Here is a 20467-nt window from a genome sequence, read left to right as displayed (position 1 = left end):
CAAGTGATCATATTTAATAAGGATAGTGGTATGAGATTTATAAATATACTTTTTTTATTCACTTTTCAAGTCCTTGTAAGTAATGAAATTTATGACAGTGATTATTGAAAATGTCATATTTTGGAAAAAATCGTACTGTGGGCTTTTTATCCATTTTGGAATCACGTACAAGTGATTTTAATAATAATAATAATAATAATAATAATAATAATAATAATAATAATAATAATAATAATAATAATAATAATAATTTCTCACCAAATCACTAATAATAATAATAATAATAATAATAATAATAATAATTTCTCACCAAATCACTAATCATAATAATAATAATAATAATAATAATAATAATAATAATAATAATAATAATAATAATAATAATAATAATAATAATAATAATAATAATTTCTCACCAAATCACTGATGTGATAGAGTTTGCAGAAATATTCAAAGTATTGCTCGTTTTCTCCTGCTTATCTTATTCTGCAAATTCCCTCGGGAAATATCATCTTTCTTTCATTTTCATTTTCTTCATCCTGTTTGCGTCACCTGGAAAAGAAAAATCCCCTCAAGTATCGCTTCTCTATTGAAAATGATAAGTGCAAACTCACTCACTCTCTCTCTCTCTCTCTCTCTCTCTCTCTCTCTCTCTCTCTCTCTCTCTCTCTCTCTCTCTCTCATATACATTTATATATATAATTTTTTCAAATACAAAAATGTTTAGACAACTTACCGATAATGACATTAAAATGAGATTGCTTTAAAAATGCTGAAGAAAATTCTTTATAGCACCGAATTGAAAATGAATTTTAACGTGCTTCTGTTAACATTGAGCATGCAACTAAAAAGAATTTCATGTAAACTGAAATAAGAATGAAAATAAATAGAATAATGGGTATCTTTGTCTACCAGCTGTGTCAACATAGTATTTTTCCATTGATTTTTAGTATTCAATAGACGCATTTGTACACGAATAAATACATGTGTTGCATTATGTTTTGAATACTGACCGTTTTGCTAACTATACTCTTCCATTCTCAGGTTGGTGGTTCCTCGTCCAAGATACAAGCTACTCCTTTGCTCTGCTAAGGTATAGTTGACCAAACATTTTTGCCTTTTTCTTTAGTTAAGAGTTTCTTGTAGGTTACTTGCTTGCAAAAGGTGAATGAATTTGTATTGTCTTAATTAATATTCAGGAAGTGCTAGCATTCTTATAGAAAAGGCTTCCACAGTCAGTCAGTTGCCAGGTGGGCTTCCACAGTCAGTCAGTTGCCAGGTGAGCTTCCACAGTCAGTCAGTTGCCAGGTGAGCTTCCACAGTCAGCCAGTTGCCAGGTGAGCTTCCACAGTCAGCCAGTTGCCAGGTGGGCTTCCACAGTCAGTCAGTTGCCAGGTGAGCTTCCACACTCAGTTGCCAGATGAGCTTCCACAGTCAGTCAGTTGCCAGATAAGCTTCCACTGTCAGTCAGTTGCCAGGTGGGCTTCCACAGTCAGTCAGTTGCCAGGTGAGCTTCCACTGCATAGACGTTCATATATGAAAAGTGACAACAGAGAGAAGGTTATAACAAATGAGTGTAAATGCATTAAGAGGAGCTGAGTAATTTTAACTTATGGGGCTGAGATATGTGCAAATACTTTTTTCTCGTTTCATTAAGCAAGTTGCAAGAATCGTTTCATTGGTCTCTTGTTACTTTACAAAGTCCTCCAAAAATTTCCAGAGTCTCTTGTTAGTTATAAAAGTCCATTCAAAAATGTTGAGTCTCTTGTTATAGAAGTCTTTCAAAAATTTTTTTGACTCTCGTGTTAGTTTAGAAAGCCGTCCAATAATTTCTTTAGTCTCTTGTTACTTTATAAAGTCCTCCAAAAATTTCCAAAGTCTTTTGTGAATAAGATCCCCCAAAATTTCTCGAGTCTCTTGTTAGTTAATAAGTCTTCCAAAGATTCTTTAGTCATGTTAGTTTATTAAGCCCTCCAAAAATTTTCTGAGCCTCTTGCCGGTTTATAAAAATCTTCTAAAAATTTCATGAGTCTCTTTGTTAGGGTACAAAGCCCTCCAAAATTTCTTAGAGTTTCTTGTTAATGTACAAAGCCCTCCAAAAGTTTATTGAGTTTCTTGTTAGTGTACAAAGCCCTCCAAAAGTTATTGAGAGTCTTGTTAGTGTACGAAGCCCTCCAAAAATTTCTTAGAGTTTCTTTTTAGTGTTCAAAGCTCTCCAAAAATTTCTTAGTTTCTTTTTAGTGTACAAAGCCCTCCAAAAGTTACTGAGTGTCTTGTTAGTGTACAAAGCCCTCCAAAAATTTCTTAGTTTCCTCTTTTAATGTACAAAGACCTCCAAAAGTTCATTGAGTGTCTTGTTAGTTTATAAAGCCCTCCAAAATATTTTGAGAGTCTTTTTACGCAATAAGGTCGACCAGAAAGTAAGGTCCTCCAAAAATTGAATGTGTGTCTTGTTAGTTTAGAAAGTCTTCCAAAAATTTCTCGAGTCTCTAGTTAGTCAAGAAAGCTCTCCAGAAATGTGATGAGTCATTTATTGGAGGTTTCAGTATGCTAAAGCTACTTATGGTATGACTTCCAACTTGATGAAAGTTGACCTTCATGTGAACCCTCGTTTGAACCTGCGGGAGGGAACGTCTGTGTACATATCGATTTTGAATTTCAGAGTGGCGGACGTGATCCGGCATAGCTTGGTATCTTTTTCTTTGTAGATTTTTTTATTTTTTATTCTTTTTTGATGGTTGAGAAGCTTCAGGAAGACGTAATTTGACACGGGAAGTCTTAATTTTCTTTCTAAAGTTTTTATTTTTTATTCTTTTGATGGGTTGAAGCTTCAGGAACCGTAATTTGACATTCTCTTTGATATTGGAAGTCTTAATTTCTTTCTAAAGTTTTTTTTTTTATTCTTTTTTGATGGTTGAGAAGCTTCATGAAAACCTTAATTCGACACGGGAAGTCTTAATTTTCTTTCAATTTTTTTTTTATTTTTTTTTTACTTTTTTATGGTGGAGAGGCTTCAGGAGGACTTAATTTGACACGTGGTCTTAATTTTCTTTCTAAATTTTTTGTTTTTTTATATTTTTTTGATGGTTGAGAAGCTTCAGGAAGACTTAATTTGGCACGGGAAGTCTTAATTTTCTTTCAAAATTTTTTGTTTTTTAAATTTTTTTTTGATGGTTGAGAAGCTTCAGGAAGACTTAATTAGACACGGGAAGCCTTAATGTTCTTTTTAAATTTTTTTATTTTTATTTTATTTTGATGGTTGAGAAGCTTCAGGAAGACTTAATTTGACACGGGAAGTCTTAATTTTCTTTCTAAATTTTTAATTTTTTTATTTAATTTAATTTTTTTTGATGGTTGAGAAGCTTCAGGAAGACTTAATTTGACACCTGAAGTCTTAATTTGAGTATTTTATAACATTTTATACCGATACCGTGAGCTTGTACGTTTTTAAAAATCATGAATGGGATGGGAATAGCTTAGATGGAATCTTGGCCAGGATGAGTGCGCTTAAATTTGGGGGTATTTTTGTTAACCGATTATAAAAGGTTTAGTGTTTTAACTCATAAAAAGTTTCACACACACATAATATATATATATATATATATATATATATATATATATATATGTAATATGTATGTATGTGTGTATATATATATATATATATATATATATATATATATATATATATATATATATATATATATATATATATACACACACACATATACACTCACATACAACGTTTTTATACGTTATAAAGTTAAAAAATTAAGTATATACACATAAATAGTGATTGTGTATAACTGGCGTGATTTTGTATATGGTGTATTTCAGTCATATTCTTCAATTTGACTTTGATGATGCACTTACCGTGTTGCGTAGAGTAAACGTAATGACTGCAACCGCAACCAGTGTTGCTAATTACTAATATCCATTATTTGTTTTTGAATAGTTTTTCAATAGCTTTACCCAAAGACCAGCTGGAAATGAAAGCGACGTCATTGGTCACTGTCACCAGTTAATAGCTTATAATCAGCTGTATGGTAAACCCATTATTCCTTTGAATATATCATGTTGAATATATCATAAGATATATTTGTTTGTGTGTTTTAAGAAAGCTGGAGATAATTCTCTTCGTAAGAAACGGCAGAAAAAAACCGAAGCATACTCAGTGTCGGCAAAAAGAGCATTCTCTCTCTCTCTCTCTCTCTCTCTCTCTCTCTCTCTCTCTCTCTCTCTCTCTCTCTCTCTCTCTCTCTGACGCCCACGCACCCACAAACACTATATATTTTGTTATTTTTTTATTTTATTTTATTCTGACACGCGTATCAAAGTCATTTTGACGCTTCAGTACAATGAAAAAGAATCGAAATTGGTTATGATACGTTTTCATTTTGTAATGATTTTAATCATATTTTTTTGTTCATACTGATCATTTCCCTTCCATACTAATGAAGGAGTTATGCAGATCATTCATATTTGCAATTTGGTTTGTTTTTGTTCAGTTTGTGCAGAGGTAACCTGTTGCATGTTAGGTTTATAATCCTGAATTTTAAATCATATTTAGTGATGACTGGAATCATAATAGATAAGCAGAGATTGTCTTCAGAATAGCATTGACTTATGCAGTTTCTTATAATCATTATCGTCTGAACATTACTATCATTGTAAGTCGTTACATGATATAAAATTACAAAATATGAAATGTAGTTTAAGTCTCGAATATGTGTGTGTGTATATATATATATATATATATATATATATATATATATATATATATATATATATATATATATATATATATATATATATATATATATATATATATATATATATATATATATATATATATATATATATATATATATATATATATATATATATATATATATAGATGATAGCCTCATCATTCATATTATTATTATGTCATATCAAGGTCAGTAGCATAAACCTAAAAAAAACAAGTTAATTAAACACCAGTCTCAACTGATATGCAGGAAGTGTGAATCCTTTCGTGTATCATTTTGTTTTCCTTCTTTTTTTATTTTTTATATTTATTTTTTATTATTTTTTATTATTTTTTTTATTTTATCGTCACGAGCAAATGACATCCAGCCTCACTGGAACCAACTGAGAAGCACTTAATGGTTGGTCACTCGTCAGGAAATTACACTTAGCGAAATCGTATTCATGGCTGGAGGTGTTTTATGGTATATTGGTGAACGAACGGGGAGGTGAAACTCTTGACAAGGGGGAGGGGGTGGGCGGAGGGGGAAAAGGGGGAGGGGGAAGAGAACGACGCTTAACCGTTGCCATGGCTGTGATGACGTCATTAAGAATCGGTAACTTCCCCTCCTATTCCTCTCCCTCTTCCCCCTCCCTCCTCCCTTCGTCGTGTTTTCCCTCTGCTATCTGCTCCCTCTTTTTCTCTACCCCTTCCCCTCTTCTTCCTCCCTCCCCCTTCCCCCCTTCAGACGCCTTTGGTATTGTCTGTGTCGGCTTCCTATTTCTTTGTATTTATTTGTTTTTTTGTTTTTTTGTTTTGATTTTTTGAAATAAGCAGATCTTGTTGTCGTGTTAACTTCAGTAATCGAATTCCAACCAATAGCAATTAACTGACATTGCTCTCTCTTATTTTAATTGGTTAATCTCTTTCGCTCTGACATTCATTTAGAAGCAACCTGAGGGAAGCATTGGTAGGTAGCATGCTTCGTTTTCCCCTTTTCCGAGGGGAAATGCTCACACAACGCGATGTCAGTTCAATTTTTTTTCCTTTATTTTCTCGCGAGAGATTCGACTAGAAATGTAGACGAGACTCGTTCAAGAAGAAGAAGAAAGAAGAAGAAGAGAGAGAGAGAGAGAGAGAGAGAGAGACTTGAGATTCCTGCGATATCCAGATTTTTTTTTTTCTTTATTTGTACCGTCTGCTGACGACGAACGCCAGCCATTCGATCAGGTTTACAGAATTTGTCGAATTTCAAGGGCTAGCTCTCTCTCTCTCTCTCTCTCTCTCTCTCTCTCTCTCTCGTTGTTCCTGTCTCCTCTTCACCTGTTGGAGCTGCTGATATTGTTTCCAGCTTATTGTTGCTGGTGTGAGTTGTTGGCACCTGGTGTGTGTGTGTGTGTATATATATAGCCTATATACACAGTATGTATATATATATACATATATATATATATATATATATATATATATATATATATATATATAATGTGTATAAATATGTATGTGTATACAAACGTACATACATATATATTCTGTATTTTGGTGATAAGTCCTTACCCATTATATATGCAAGCAGATTATCAACAGAAAGAAACAAAATCAGAATAACCTGCAGTTCAGTTCATTCATCACTGAGTAATGAGATTCCAGAATAGAATACTGAAACAGTTTAACTTACGTTGCCTTAAATAGGCGAATTAGATATGTGGTCGCAAGGGATTCACAAGATTAACATTATTATAGCCGATCGTATACTGTCGATCGTTAATCATATGGGTAACTGTAATGCAATACTCTTATCTGAACTGCTTGACTGTATTTTAAAAATAACAGCTGATAGCAAAAGTTTATTAGCGTTTTTCGTTTTGTTCTTGCTATTTGAAACAATAATAAACCAAAAGGTGAATTTTTTAAAATAGTATTTTTTTATTCCATATTTATTTCCGCTGACGATGGTTGTATTTTTTTATTCCATATTTATTTCCGCTGTCGACGGTTGTATTTTTTATTCCATAATTCCGCTGTCGACGGTTGTATTTTTTTACTCCATATTTATTTCCGCTGTCGACGGTTGTATTTTTTTATTCCATATTTATTTCCGCTGTCGACGGTTGTATTTTTTTACTCCATATTTATTTCCGCTGTCGACGGTTGTATTTTTTTATTCCATATTTATTTCCGCTGTCGACGGTTGTATTTTTTTAATCCATATATATTTCCGCTGTCGACGGTTGTATTTTTTTTATTCCATATTTATTTTCACTGTCGACGGTTGTATTTTTTTATACCATATTTATTTCCTTTGTCGACGGTTGTATTTTTAAATCCATATATATTTCCGCTGTCGACGGTTGTATTTTATTCATATTTATTTTCACTGTCGACGGTTGTATTTTTTATTCCATATTTATTTCCGCTGTCGACGGTTGTATTTTTTTAATCCATATATATTTCCGCTGTCGACGGTTGTATTTTTTTTATTCCATATTTATTTTCACTGTCGACGGTTGTATTTTTTTATTCCATATTTATTTCCGCTGTCGACGGTTGTATTTTTTAGTCCATATTTATTTTTGCTGTCGACGGTTGTATTTTTTTTATTCCATATTTATTTTCGCTGTCGACGGTTTGTATATTTTTGACGCTGTTTACAAACCAACAAATGAATCATTCCTGGGCTGTTGTTTTTGTTTATGTAATTACTGAATTGTTACAAGGCTCTAAAATCTATTTAATTTTTTTTTTTCGAAAATATTTATTTCGATCAGTGAATATTACGTGAAAAGTTGGTTGCAAGAAGGCGCAAGGTCCTTTATGTATTTCATCTCTGCTCATGAATTACTAACGTTAATGAATAGAATGTTCCCCATATGCCAAAGTGTTCAGTATTACTAATTTTACTTTGAGTTGTTTATTATATGAAGCCCTATTTCCGTTGGAATTTTAATACAGATTCATTTCATTCATGCACGTGTTAATACTATATATATATATATATATATATATATATATATATATATATATATATATATATATATATATATATATATATATATGTATATATATGTATGTATATATATATATATATATGTATGTATGTATGTATGTATATATATATATATATATATATATATATATATATATATATATATATATATATATATATATATATATATATATATATATATTAACACTGACATTTAAATATTCCCAAGAGAATTTGGATGATTTATTAGGTAATATTGAAGGACAGAAGATAAAGTTCATGTAATGGTTGTAGTGAAGGTTGCTGGGAATAACGAAATGGAAGCTGATTAAAAAAAATGGAGTAAAATAATTTCAGTCTAGTTTAGAAACAAATCGGTGCGCTTATCTATCTGGTCATAATATTGATGTAACCTAACTTAACTAAAGCGTCCTGACCTATCCAGTAACTTTGACTCCTGACCTCAGTAACTAAAGATAAGCGACCCTCGGTGCCTGTCCGGACCACTGTCATCAATTTAGGGTTACACTACTGCCCCCCCCAACCATACACACACACACACACACACACACACACACACACACACACACACACACACACACACACACACACACACATCCTTCCCTCAGTCAACTGCAGATGTGCACGAGAGTAGGCCTAATATGCCTGTAGGATTCTAGAAGCTGTAAGGAACATGGAGAATACAGAATATTTCGCCATTAATATAGTCAGAATGGCAATGTTTGTATTAACATATTTTACCCTCCAATGGAAATGATCCTCACGTCTAGAAACTTAATCCTTGGAATATGTAATTTTCGTAGAATAAATTTGTTTAATATTTAGAAGAAATAATTTTAGTTTGTAATCCGCCAAGGAAAAAGCTTCTCCACGGTGTTAGTCTGAACTGGCCTTGGTCCAGCACGGGCTCTTGCTCATTTTTTGCAGCCTTTTACGCTCGCGCCTTTGCGCACTTCAGTACTACACGAATTTAAAGTGAATTCAATTCTTAATGGCGTAAAATTTCATGCGCGAAAATATTTTAACATCGAAGAGCAACTCCGCCTCGTCCTTGATGAATATGGCATGACACTCAGTTGCAACATACTCTGTCAATTATTCTCTGCCTGGATGCATTAGTTATCGGATGAAGAATCCCATTAAAATATTCAGTTGGATCATTACCGGTAAACTGATTTCGTTATAAACTGCTGTTTTGCTTTTGAAGTTGGTAATTGAGGCTTAATTTTCGTGAATGATTGATTAAGTTTATTACAGCTACTATGTGCTTCATAGGGAATTTGTGTAAATGATCTACAAATGTATTCATATACATTTATAGATAATTTTGGATAATGTAAGCACTGTACTTTTGAATCCATTTGAAATGCTTCCATGTCTTTCATATCTCTTGTCATATATACAGCAGAGCTGAAAATCTTTGCTCTGGTTGAAGTCCAGAGAGAGAGAGAGAGAGAGAGAGAGAGAGAGAGAGAGAGAGAGAGAAGTGTCCCAGTGTAGCAACAAGCATTCAAGTCTTGCAGTGACCCGTAACCTTAGTGTACTGACTTCTGCCCTTCTCATTGTGGAGTTTGAACCGGTTTGACTAAAGGGATGAAATAGGTCGAATATCCTGTTTGGGGTATAGGGAGGGTATTGCCCTCTGGTAGTCTTTCATTACATTTGGTTATGTCTCCTGACACCCCTTCCTCCCTCCCTCCCCTCCCCCTTCCCTCTCCTCCTCCTCCTCGCCCCTTCCCTTCCTTTCCTCTTCCTCGCCCTTTCCCCTTCCTCTCTTCCTAACCCCCTCCCTTCTCGTCCCCTTCTCCTCCCCTTCCCTTCCCGTCCCCTTCCTCACTCCTTTCCTTTCCCTCTCTTCCTCGCCCTTCCCCTCTCCTTCGTCCCCTTCCTCGTCCTTTCCCTTCCTCGCCCCTTCCTTCCTCCCCCGTCCCCTCCTCCTTCCGTCCCCTTCTCCCTTCACCTTCCCGTCCCCTTCCTCATCCCCCCCTTTCCCTTCTCCCTTCCTCTTCCTTCCCCCTCCTCGCCCCGTTCCCCCTTCTCCTTCCCTTCCTCTTACTCCCACCCCTTCCCCTTCCCCCTTCTCCCCCTTCCCTTCCCCCTCTTCCTCGCTCCTCCCCTTCCCTCACTCCTCCTCCTTTCTCCTTCCTTCCCCCACTTCCCCCTCAAACTCATCATCTATAACATCCTCCTTCACAGTCCATCTTCCACTCTTCTTTTGTTTCGCTTATATAAATCAACTTGTTCATCATCACACGTCTCGGCCAAACGCTGGAGTGTGACCCCGGGATCTACGCTGTGTGACCCTTCCCTCTTTTGGCGGCGTTCTGAAGCTGTGACCTCGCCGGAGGTCACTGAATAGGGAATGAAGGTCGCTGTGGAATACTTGCTTGGGTAATTGGTTCAGACGTGTCGCGAATTATTGGCATTACGGGTAATGGGCTTCGGGTTGGATTTTCCAAGGCACGTGTGGTTGGGTTTCGTCACCTGACTGAAAGACGAAAATAGACAAAATAACAAAAATGAAAAAATAAAAATAAATGACAATAGAAGTAAAAGTGAGAGATAATGGAAATAAAAATAAAGTAATAGAAATGAAGATAAAGTAATGAAAAAAAGAATTGAAGAATACATATATTTTTTAGAAATTAAAATTAAATTAACAAAAATAGGGATTAAAAAAAGAGAGTACAAAGCGACTGAAAGACGAAAATAGACAAGATAACAAAAATTAAAAAAAGAAAAAAATAAATGATGATAGAAGTAACAAGAAAAGTTAATAAGTATAAAAATAAAGTAATAGAAATAAAGATAAAGTAATGAAAATAAAAATTAAAGAATAAATATGATAATTTTTTTTAGATATTAAAATTGAATTAACAAAAATAATGATTAAAAATAATAGAGTACAAAGAAAAAAGAATGACCAAAACAGAAATAGTAAATTATCAAGATGGCAAATAAAAAAAAATTTCAGAAATAAAACTTTACGGCAGCAGGTCATGTTTAGAGGCATCCAGGATTCTGACCTGCCTTTGGCTAAGCCAGTCGCTTAGATAAAAGGGTACTGTGCAGTTTTTCGGGGTCGTATTGGCAATCCCCATTTATGTTTTCGTGAGGCCTGTCGGAATTTCCATTCATGATTTGCACTTACTACATTGCCCAACCTACCTTTGCTCCGAAGGGGGATAACGCCGTCAGTGCACCTCACCCGGTGCACTGTTGGCGTTACTAAAGGTTCTTTGCAGCGTCCCTTCGGCTCGTAGCTGCAATCCCTTTTATTCCTTTTACTCTACCTCCGTTCATATTCTCTTTCTTCCATCTTGCTATCCACCCTCTCTTAACAATTATATCATAGTGCGGCTGTGAGGTTTTCCTCCTGTTACACCTTTCAAAAGTACCTATTCTCAATTTCCTTTCCAGCGCTGAATGACCTCATAGGTCCCAGTGCTTGGCCTCTGGCCTAAACTCTATATTCCATTCAAACCTTCCTTTGCGCGTAAACCAAGGAATCTCTTTCATTTATGCTTTGAAAAAATTACAGTGTATGTGTAATGTTGCAGTTTTCCATATTTATTGAGTAATAAAAAGCTTCATTGAGATTGGGATTTTTTACCTAGTTAAATAAGGAGGTTTTAGTATTAAGTGTTACTGGCTTACACACAGATGTAGTGATATAGAGGAAAGAATGTTTCTACATGTCGTTTCCTGGTTTCAAATTAAGGTCTTTAGTGAAACAGGAAATTGAAAATTTGAACGTTTACTATATCTGGCGTTGCGCGTCATATATTTGAAGACAATTTCGTTTTAGGTAAATATGACATGCATGGCTAATATGTCTTGATGTCTTACCCCCTCGATTTTATGTTCCACATTCAAGTTTATCGAAATATTTTACTAAATGGAAATAAATTCCCAGTCGTTCTACCCCGACTTTGCGGTAATGCCAAGCACTGCAGGAATGTTTGACAGTAATTGCTATCTATAATCTTAACGTTTTGTTGCAAAACACGTTATTGATGACTTGGTTTCAAGTTTGCAAAGATTGTGGATGTTTTGTGTTTTTAGCTTTCCGTAATCAGTGAGAAGGTTGGGAGTAGTGGGTATTATGTTATTTATTTTAAGTCGGCCTTATTTTGTTCATTGTATTTATGAGTATTGAAAAAAGACTCCGGGTGTCACTGTTGGAATTTCATTATCTAAAGCAGGCCATTTGATAAGTGTATCCATCGAGTGCTCATGCAGTCCTGTTCAACCGTTCTTGAGATATCCGCTGACGCGCACAAACACGCACGCACACACACAGGTAGACACCGGTGAAAACTAGGTTAGTTTGGCAAAGAAAGACTAAAAAAGTTTGTGAGCCAAAACTGAACAGAATTCGAGGAGATAAACGCTCACATATGTCACGTGTATTTACACTTACAGCATGTATGTGATTTTCACATGAAAATAAAAGTTGGTGCCAAGACTTTAGGCTTTAAAGTTTTTGGGTGCTGAAGTTGACTGTATTATGAAAGTCGGAAGTTTTTCGTATAAGAATCTATATTTTTGATCCATGGGACCATTGTGGAAGTAAAAAAAAAAATATATATATATATGTATATATATATATATATATATATATATATATATATATATATATATATATATATATATATATAATGTTTATATAGATTTTTTTACTTCCACAATAATCCCATGAATAAAAATATAGATTCTTATATGAAAACTTCTGACTTTCATTATACAGTCCCAACTTCAATACCAAAAACTTTAAAGTCTCAAGTCTTAACTCTAACATATATATATGTATGTATATATATATATATATATATACATATACGTTATATATATATATATATATATATATATATATATATATATATATATATATATATATATTAGTAATTATTCTTTTATTCTTTCATAAACTGCAAATTTTAGAAAGTTGAATATTATATAAAACACAATCGTGGTTCATAGCTCCATCATCCTTTCTCTTTTCTTCCTCATACCGGAAGCTCGGCTTTCTGCCCGCGTGAAAGATGGAGATTACGTTCGTTCCAGCGTGAATGGCAAGATTGTATTTCGCTTCGCGTATTCGTAAGGACAAGATTTCGTATTTCCTTCTAGAATCTTTCCCAGCAATGTCAAGTTCACATTTGTTATGAAGCGAAGGCTCAAGGCCGGTCGCACGCTTTCCCAGGCAGTCAGTCTCTTGAGCAAACGATCACTGATTGGCGAGAGAGAGAGAGAGAGAGAGAGAGAGAGAGAGAGAGAGAGAGAGAGAGTCTCAAAAGAAGTGATCCGATTGATGCTAACGAAGACCTTGGCAGATTTTTTTTTCTCGCAGAAGTTTGTGTCAACTTCGTTGCGAGCGAAGTTGACGTCAAGTTTTTTTTTTAGGCGTCGCCGAGAGATGTGATTCACGTCATGGTGAGCTTTTCATGTGTGTTTGTGTGTGTGTGTCTTTTTTTTAAGACGTCGCCGAGAGATGTAATTCACAGCACAGCGAGCTTTCCATGTTTTTTTTTTTTTATTGCATCGCCGAGAGATGTAATTCGCGTCATAGCGAGCTACCGTGTGCGTGTGTGCTTTTTTTTTTTATTGCACCGCCGAGAGATGTAATTCGCGTCACAGCGAGCCTTCCAGTTTTTTTATTTTATTTTTTAAGACGTCGCCGAGAGACGTAATTCACGAACGACACAGCGAGCCTTCCAGTTTTGTTTTATTATATATTTTTTTAAGACTTGACCGAGAGACCGAATTCACGTCACAGCGAGCTATCCACGGACAACCTCGTCAAAAGTGCCGTCGAACTCTCTCTCTCTCTCTCTCTCTCTCTCTCTCTCTCTCTCTCTCTCAACTTGGGGAAGTGAGTTCGAAGTGTTGTGGTTGGTCCCTCCGATGATTTCGCCTTCAGTTCACGGGCTTAATAACATTCGATTCCGCTGAACAGACTTGAAGCTCAGACATCAATCGAAGGCTGGATTTCTGTAGGGAATATTTGAATATCTTTGATGCGTCGTTTGCATATCATCCGAGGGTAGGCTTAGCTTGTCATTGCTGGTTTAATTCTCATGGGCGTTAGAGAGACTGGAGGTGATGTAAATGAGGTGAATTATGTAGACAGACAAAAAACGTAAGTATGTCAACATTGATGTCAGTAAGTAACGTAGATGAAATTATGAGTGTATTATTGTATATATACATATAAATAGTATATATATATATATATATATATATATATATATATATATATATATATATATATATATATATATAATATAAATACACACACATATATATATGTATGTATGTATATATACAGTATATATAAAATACATACATATATATTTACATATACATAACACACTGTCCACAATAATCTCCTGAATGCTTAGATTCTCAGATTTTCGTCTTATGTCCTTTACGTTAAGAAACATGGTGAAATCCCGCAGGAAATGAATAAATAAGTTACCATCTCCCGACCGCTAACCCACTACGCTATCCAGACGGAAAAAATATGCTTCCATTGCAAAACATTTGGAGAAAGTGAGAAGTAGGCTTGATATTTCATCCTAGCATATAACGATAGAAAACTGAACATCTTTTAACACATTATCATCATGGTGAAGTTGTTTTAGTTTTCTGAAAAGAAAACTATTGTGCCAGCTTTGTCTGTCCGTCCGCACTTTTCTGTCCGCCCTCAGATCTTAAAAACTACTGCGGCTAGAGGGCTGCAAATTGATATGTTGATCATCCACCCTCCAGTCATCAAACGTACCAAATTGTAGCCCTCTTGCTTCAGTAGTTTTTATTTTATTTAAGGTTAAAGTTAGCCATAATCGTGCGTCTGGCAACGATATAGGCCAGGCCACCACCACAGGGCGGAGGTTAAAGTTTCTTGGGTCGCGGCTCATACAGCATTGTACCGAGGCCACCGAAAGATAGATCTATTTCCGATGGACTTCGCGCATTTTTTACTTGTTTGTTTTTGTCGGCTGTGGTAAATGCGTAAATAAATTCGATAGTTTGTGTGTGTGTGTGTGTGTGTGTTTTTTTTTTTATCTCGGATGAGGAATCCCGTTCATTTCGGGTAAATTATGCCTGTCATTACCTGGGAACTTGCGAACTCTGACGCAAATTGGTTTACAGGTGAATGAGTTGACAGAGTTGATAACTTCTACTTTGCCAGCTGCAGACAGGTTATTCTGTGATGTGTAGTTGTTTTAACATCTGTGTAAAATTCACAGTCATTTTCATAGCTTTGTGATTTAAGAAATGTGTTTTCTGGATAGCTTTGTGTTTTAAGAATTATGCTTTCTTGATAGCTTAGTGTTTTGAGGATTATGGTTTTTTGATAGCTTTGTGTTTTAAGAATTATGGTTTTTTGATAGCTTTGTGTTTCAAGAATTATGGTTTTTTGATAGCTTTGTGTTTCAAGAATTATGGTTTTTTGATAGCTTTGTGTTTTAAGAATTATGGTTTTTTGATAGCTTTGTGTTTCAAGAATTATGGTTTTTTGATAGCTTTGTGTTTTAATTATGGTTTTTTGATAGCTTTGTGTTTCAAGAATTATGGTTTTTATAGTTTGTGTTTTGAATTATGGTTTTGATAGCTTTGTGTTTTAAGAATTATGTTTTTGATAGCTTTGTGTTTAAAAATTATGGTTTTTTTAGCTTTGTGTTTCAAAATTATGGTTTTTGAGGGTAGCTTTGTGTTTCAAGAATTATGGTTTTGATAGCTTTGTGAAAACCAATGAATTATGGTTTTGATAGCTTTTGTTTCAAAATTATGACTTTTTTGATAGCTTTGTGTTTAAATTATGGTTTTGATAGCTTTGTGTTTCAAGAATTATGGTTTTATAGCTTTGTGTTTCAAGAATTATGGTTTTGATAGCTTTGTGTTTTAAATTATGGTTTTGATAGCTTTGTGTTCAAAATTATGGTTTTGATAGCTTTGTGTTTCAAGAATTATGCTTTCTTGATAGCTTTGTGTTTTACGAATTGTGCTTTCTTGATAGCTTTGTGTTTTGAGAATTATGCTTTCTTGATAGCTTTGTGTTTTAAGAATTATGCTTTCTTGATAGCTTTGTGTTTTAAGAATTATGCTTTCTTGATAGCTTTGTGTTTTAAGACTTATGCTTTTTGATAGCTTTGTGTTTCAAGAATTATGCTTTCTTGATAGCTTTGTGTTTTAAGAATTATGCTTTCTTGATAGCTTTGTGTTTTAAGAATTGTGATACATCATTCTCAGATACATTTCGAAAGTGTTAGATTGAATTTTGTCCTTAAGCTTGGCTGCATTCGCTTTACTATCATTCGAATAAAAAACTACAACTTTTCTTTTAATTAGGCAACACTTTTCTGAGGGTAATCATTTTTAAAGATTTCTTTTGTATCAGAAAACCAATGAATAAAGTTTGCTTCTTAAACACACGACTTTGATGATAATGTTTTTGCTCTGATGATAATGCTGTTACTTTTCTCGTCCCGAGTGGAAAAGAATTTTCTTTTGATTAGGCGATACTTTTCAGAGGGCAATGACTTTTAAAGATTTCTTTTGTATCAGAAAACCAATTAATAAAGTTCGCTTCTTAAACACACGGCTTTGATGATAATGTTTTTTGCTCTGATGATAATCTTTTTACTTTTCTCGTCCCGAGTGGAAAAGAATTTTCTTTTGATTAGGCGATACTTTTCTGGCACCTCCGACTTTTAAATTTCTTTTGTATCAGAAAACCAATTAATAAAGTTCGCTTCTTAAACACACGACTTTGATGATAATGCGTTTACACTGATGATAATGCTGTTTCTTTTCCCGTCCCGAGTGGAAAAGAAGATTATGCAAATATGAAAACTACTTAGTTCTTTTTTTTTAAGTCTTTAGTGTATTTGTTTGGGCGTGATTTGTCATTGTATTGAGATTTGTCTTTGTATTGAGTTAAGATTGCTGCTAATTTCAAAAAATTGCTGTCTCTCCTTCCAAGTGTCATACAATTTTTAGATTTTTGAGACTGAAATTCCTCTACTTTGGAGGCATTTAGAGAAGATTCATGGAAGTTATATGAGCGATGTAAGGCAACAGACGAGAATAAAAATGCCAAATAACTTTAAATTCTAATGGGTACAACGATTCCGTAGGTCGTATGTTAATTGGCAGATCGAAGTCTCGTGGGGTAGTTAACTTGTGAAATACTTTTCCTCATAAACTGGAATTGTCCTAATTTTGCTGCCCGTACGGGGATAGTGGCGTCAGTGCACTTCACGCGGTGCACTGTAGGCATTACATAAGGTTCTTTGCAGCGTCCCTCCGCCCCTAGCTGCAATCCTTTCCATTGTGGTTACTGTACCTCCGTTCATATTCTTCCATCTTACGTTCTACCCTCTCTTAACGGTTGTTTCATAGTGCAACTGCGAGGTTTTCCTCCTGTTGCACCTTCAAAACCTTTTACTCTCAATTTGCCTTTTACTGATGAATGACCTTATAGGTCCCAGCGATTGGCCTGTGGCCTAAATCTTATATTCCATTTCATTCCATTCCTGAATTTTGCTGGTAGTATTGCGTACATGTGTATATATCTGTCTGTTTGTTGATGCTTTGTAAGTTAATGAGTGTGGGACGACAGGTAAAAATAAATTTAGTTGTTTTTTTATTCTGGGTCGTAGGCTCCGTTACCTTGACCAGTAATTTGACTTCATCCTTTATTTCCGAGAAAAGAAGGATGACCTAATAACCTGAGACGTCCCAGATGGAGAAATTCTCCTTTGTGTACCTGTCAGGCCTGACCTTCGGCTTGCATCTGCCCCATCGTCTCTCTCTCTCTCTCTCTCTCTCTCTCTCTCTCTCTCTCTCTCTCTCTCTCTCTCTAGCTTATGAATGTCTTGTATTTGTCCCATAGTCTCTCTCTCTGTCTCTCTCTCTCTCTAGCTTATGACTTATATTTGCCCATAGTCTCTCTCTCTCTCTCTCTCTCTCTCTCTCTCTCTCTCTCTCTCTCTCTCTAAGAGTATCTTGCACCTGCCCCATAGTCTCTCTCTCTCTCTCTCTCTCTCTCTCTCTCTCTCTCTCTCTCTCTCTCTCTCTCTCTCTCTCTCTCAAGAGTATCTTGCACCTCTTATAGTCTCTCTCTGTCTCTCTCTAGCTTATAACTTATATTTTGCCCATAATCTCTCTCTCTCTCTCTCTCTCTCTCTCTCTCTCTCTCTCTCTCTCTCTCTAGCTTAAGAGTGTCTTGCACCTGCCTCATAGTCTCTCTCTCTCTCTCTCTCTCTCTCTCTCTCTCTCTCTCTCTCTCTCTCTCTCTCTCTCTCTCTCTCTCTCTCTCAGTAACAAATTTTCTGATTCACGTGGACGATTATTGTCCTTATTTAAGGGTTTGAGGTACCATTTTCAGTCTACGTTTGATTTCATGGTATCGACTTCCTTGCTCTTTGCAAAATATCATGCATTATCCGCACGTGAATACTATATCTCAAAACACTAATCTAACCTTTCTCCTATGCTGAGGTTTTTATACCATGTTTTTGGGTGTATTTTATACCATTTTTTTTGTGTATGGTGACATTTCACTTATTTCTATATATGTGTATATAATATATATATATATATATATATATATATATATATATATATATATATATATATATATATATATATATATATATATAATTTATATGCATGTACATATATGTGTATTTGTGAGACAGTTCTCATGTTAATTTCCACCATATGTGTATGTGTGTACATATTATATACTGTATATATATATATATATATATATATATATATATATATATATATATATATATAATGTATATATATATATATATATATATATATATATATATATATATATATATATATATATATATATATATATATATATATAAAATATAAGATCGAGACAAAGGAAAAGAATTCGATGACGCACTCTTTGACACTTCCTGATCAGACAAGTCCATCAGAGCATAGACGATGAGATCCAGGGCCCCTCGCTACTTGACGTGTTGTTGGCCGAATGTTCGGCGCTATTTAGCTTTTGATATTGGCGGACAAGGCTCTTCTGGGATTCAGAATCAACTCTTACCATTTCCTGAATCCCCCGGCGGCTTCGAGGAAATGCTCGCTCGGTTTCGCTCCTGTTGAGGGTCAGGGAGAGAGAGAGAGAGAGAGAGAGAGAGAGAGAGAGAGAGAGAGAGAAGGGTGCTATGTGGAAGTCACTCCGAATTCCTGCTTGTGGCCGGCTGTAGAAATGAAATTTTTTTTGTTCTTAAATTTTATAATTTTAAAATATTGCATTTTATTAAATTTTATACTTTTAAATGATTGAAATGTGTTAGATTATATAATTTTAAATGACTGAATTGTATTGAATTATACCGTTTTAATTATTGAATTGAATTATGTAATTTTAAATAACTGAACTGTATTGAATTGCATCATTTTAAATTATTGAATTGTATGAAATTATATAATTTAAAATGATTGAATTGTATTAATTTATATCATGTTGAATGACTGAACTGTATTTGAAATTTTCATATCCGAGTGGCTGCACCACCTTGCCTTTCCAATGACTCACATTTTCCGGAGCGATAAGAAACTCCGTAAAATTCCACAAAAGACCATAATTAGCCAAAGTGTAGACAAGATCATCATTACCTCCGCTAATGCGGAGCGAGCGTGATTTGCTGTCATTCGACCCCGGAGGAGAGTTTTGAAGTTTTCAATTGGCTTTACCGTCCTCTTTCCCAAGTTGAATTGCAGGCGCTGCAGCTAACTTCCGAAATCAAGGCTCGAGCAAGGGCAACCAACTTTAGTTATCCAAGTTTCAAAGGCGGCTGCCGTCATTAAATATCCTTCAGCTGTCAGCATATGCCGCCAAGAATCGGTGTTTGTGTGTTTGCTTGTGTGGGCCTTTTGCTCGCCTTCCTATTCGGGGGCTGCGATTTCCTTTGTGAAGGAAACGCTCTTTTTCTGACTCAGTTCATGCACTGTTTGTTTTTCGGGGCTTAGTTCGGATATCAGAAATTCTTTTCATTGTAGTTACAATGAAATGATGGATATTTTTCTTTGTTAACTTTCGAGTCGTTCACAGTTCTTGAGGTCGACTTTTGTCAACGTTGTCAATTGAAATTTATGGGAAATTGATAGCGTGGTGTATAATTTATGAGTATATTAGTTGTTATAATTTACAACGGGTTTTTCTTAAAAATGGGTAGATTTCATTTAATCTACAGAAAGATGATAACGCTTGTTATTGTTGTACACCGTATCAAAGTCACCGATAGTGAAGCATGGCATGTAATGTCCGTAGAGTTTTGTGTGTTTCATGTGGTTGAACTCCTCCATTTCTTGTTAATTAAAAGAAATATTTTTACTTTTCAGTTCATGGCCATGTAACTAGTAGATGGGTAATATAGTAATATCTCAAAATTTCCTAGGCTTATTAACATACTGCTTTTATTCTATCAGAAGACTGCTCCATAGCAGTGAAGGGTTCACTGGTGGACAACGGAAATGCCATGAAATTAGCAGCTCCACCTCCCAGACGGTGTCAGGAATTTATTGACACCTGGAGTTACTTGTCGTAATGTTTTCCTCGCTGGTATTTTTTGGGATGCGTGTAAACCGTGTATCAGTTGCAATTACTGACCGTTGTAGTGTTCTCTCTTATTTTTTCGTCGTTTACGCCTTCCTTGGTTAGTTGTAAAACTACACACACACAC

General features: G+C 34.9%; 1 protein-coding gene across 18 annotated transcripts in view; it reads left to right on the top strand.

Annotated features, from left to right (window-relative positions):
• The window catches only part of Mef2 (myocyte enhancer factor 2), a 790604-nt gene that overhangs the window by 376253 nt on the left and 393884 nt on the right, over positions 1 to 20467 (top strand). For 4 of the 18 annotated variants that reach the window (XM_067106413.1, XM_067106411.1, XM_067106412.1 and 1 more), the window contains one exon: positions 1045 to 1093. The exons of the other annotated variants lie outside the window; for them this stretch is intronic. The gene's annotated coding sequence lies outside the window, so the exon portion shown is untranslated. The remainder of the gene's footprint in view (positions 1 to 1044; positions 1094 to 20467) is intronic. 18 annotated transcript variants of the gene reach the window in all.

This window comes from Macrobrachium rosenbergii, chromosome 7 (genome assembly GCF_040412425.1).
Source record: "Macrobrachium rosenbergii isolate ZJJX-2024 chromosome 7, ASM4041242v1, whole genome shotgun sequence".
In the NCBI taxonomy this organism is placed as follows: domain Eukaryota; kingdom Metazoa; phylum Arthropoda; class Malacostraca; order Decapoda; family Palaemonidae; genus Macrobrachium; species Macrobrachium rosenbergii.
The sequence above is the reverse complement of the archived record's forward strand: the minus strand, read 5'-3'. Positions and strand labels throughout refer to the sequence as shown.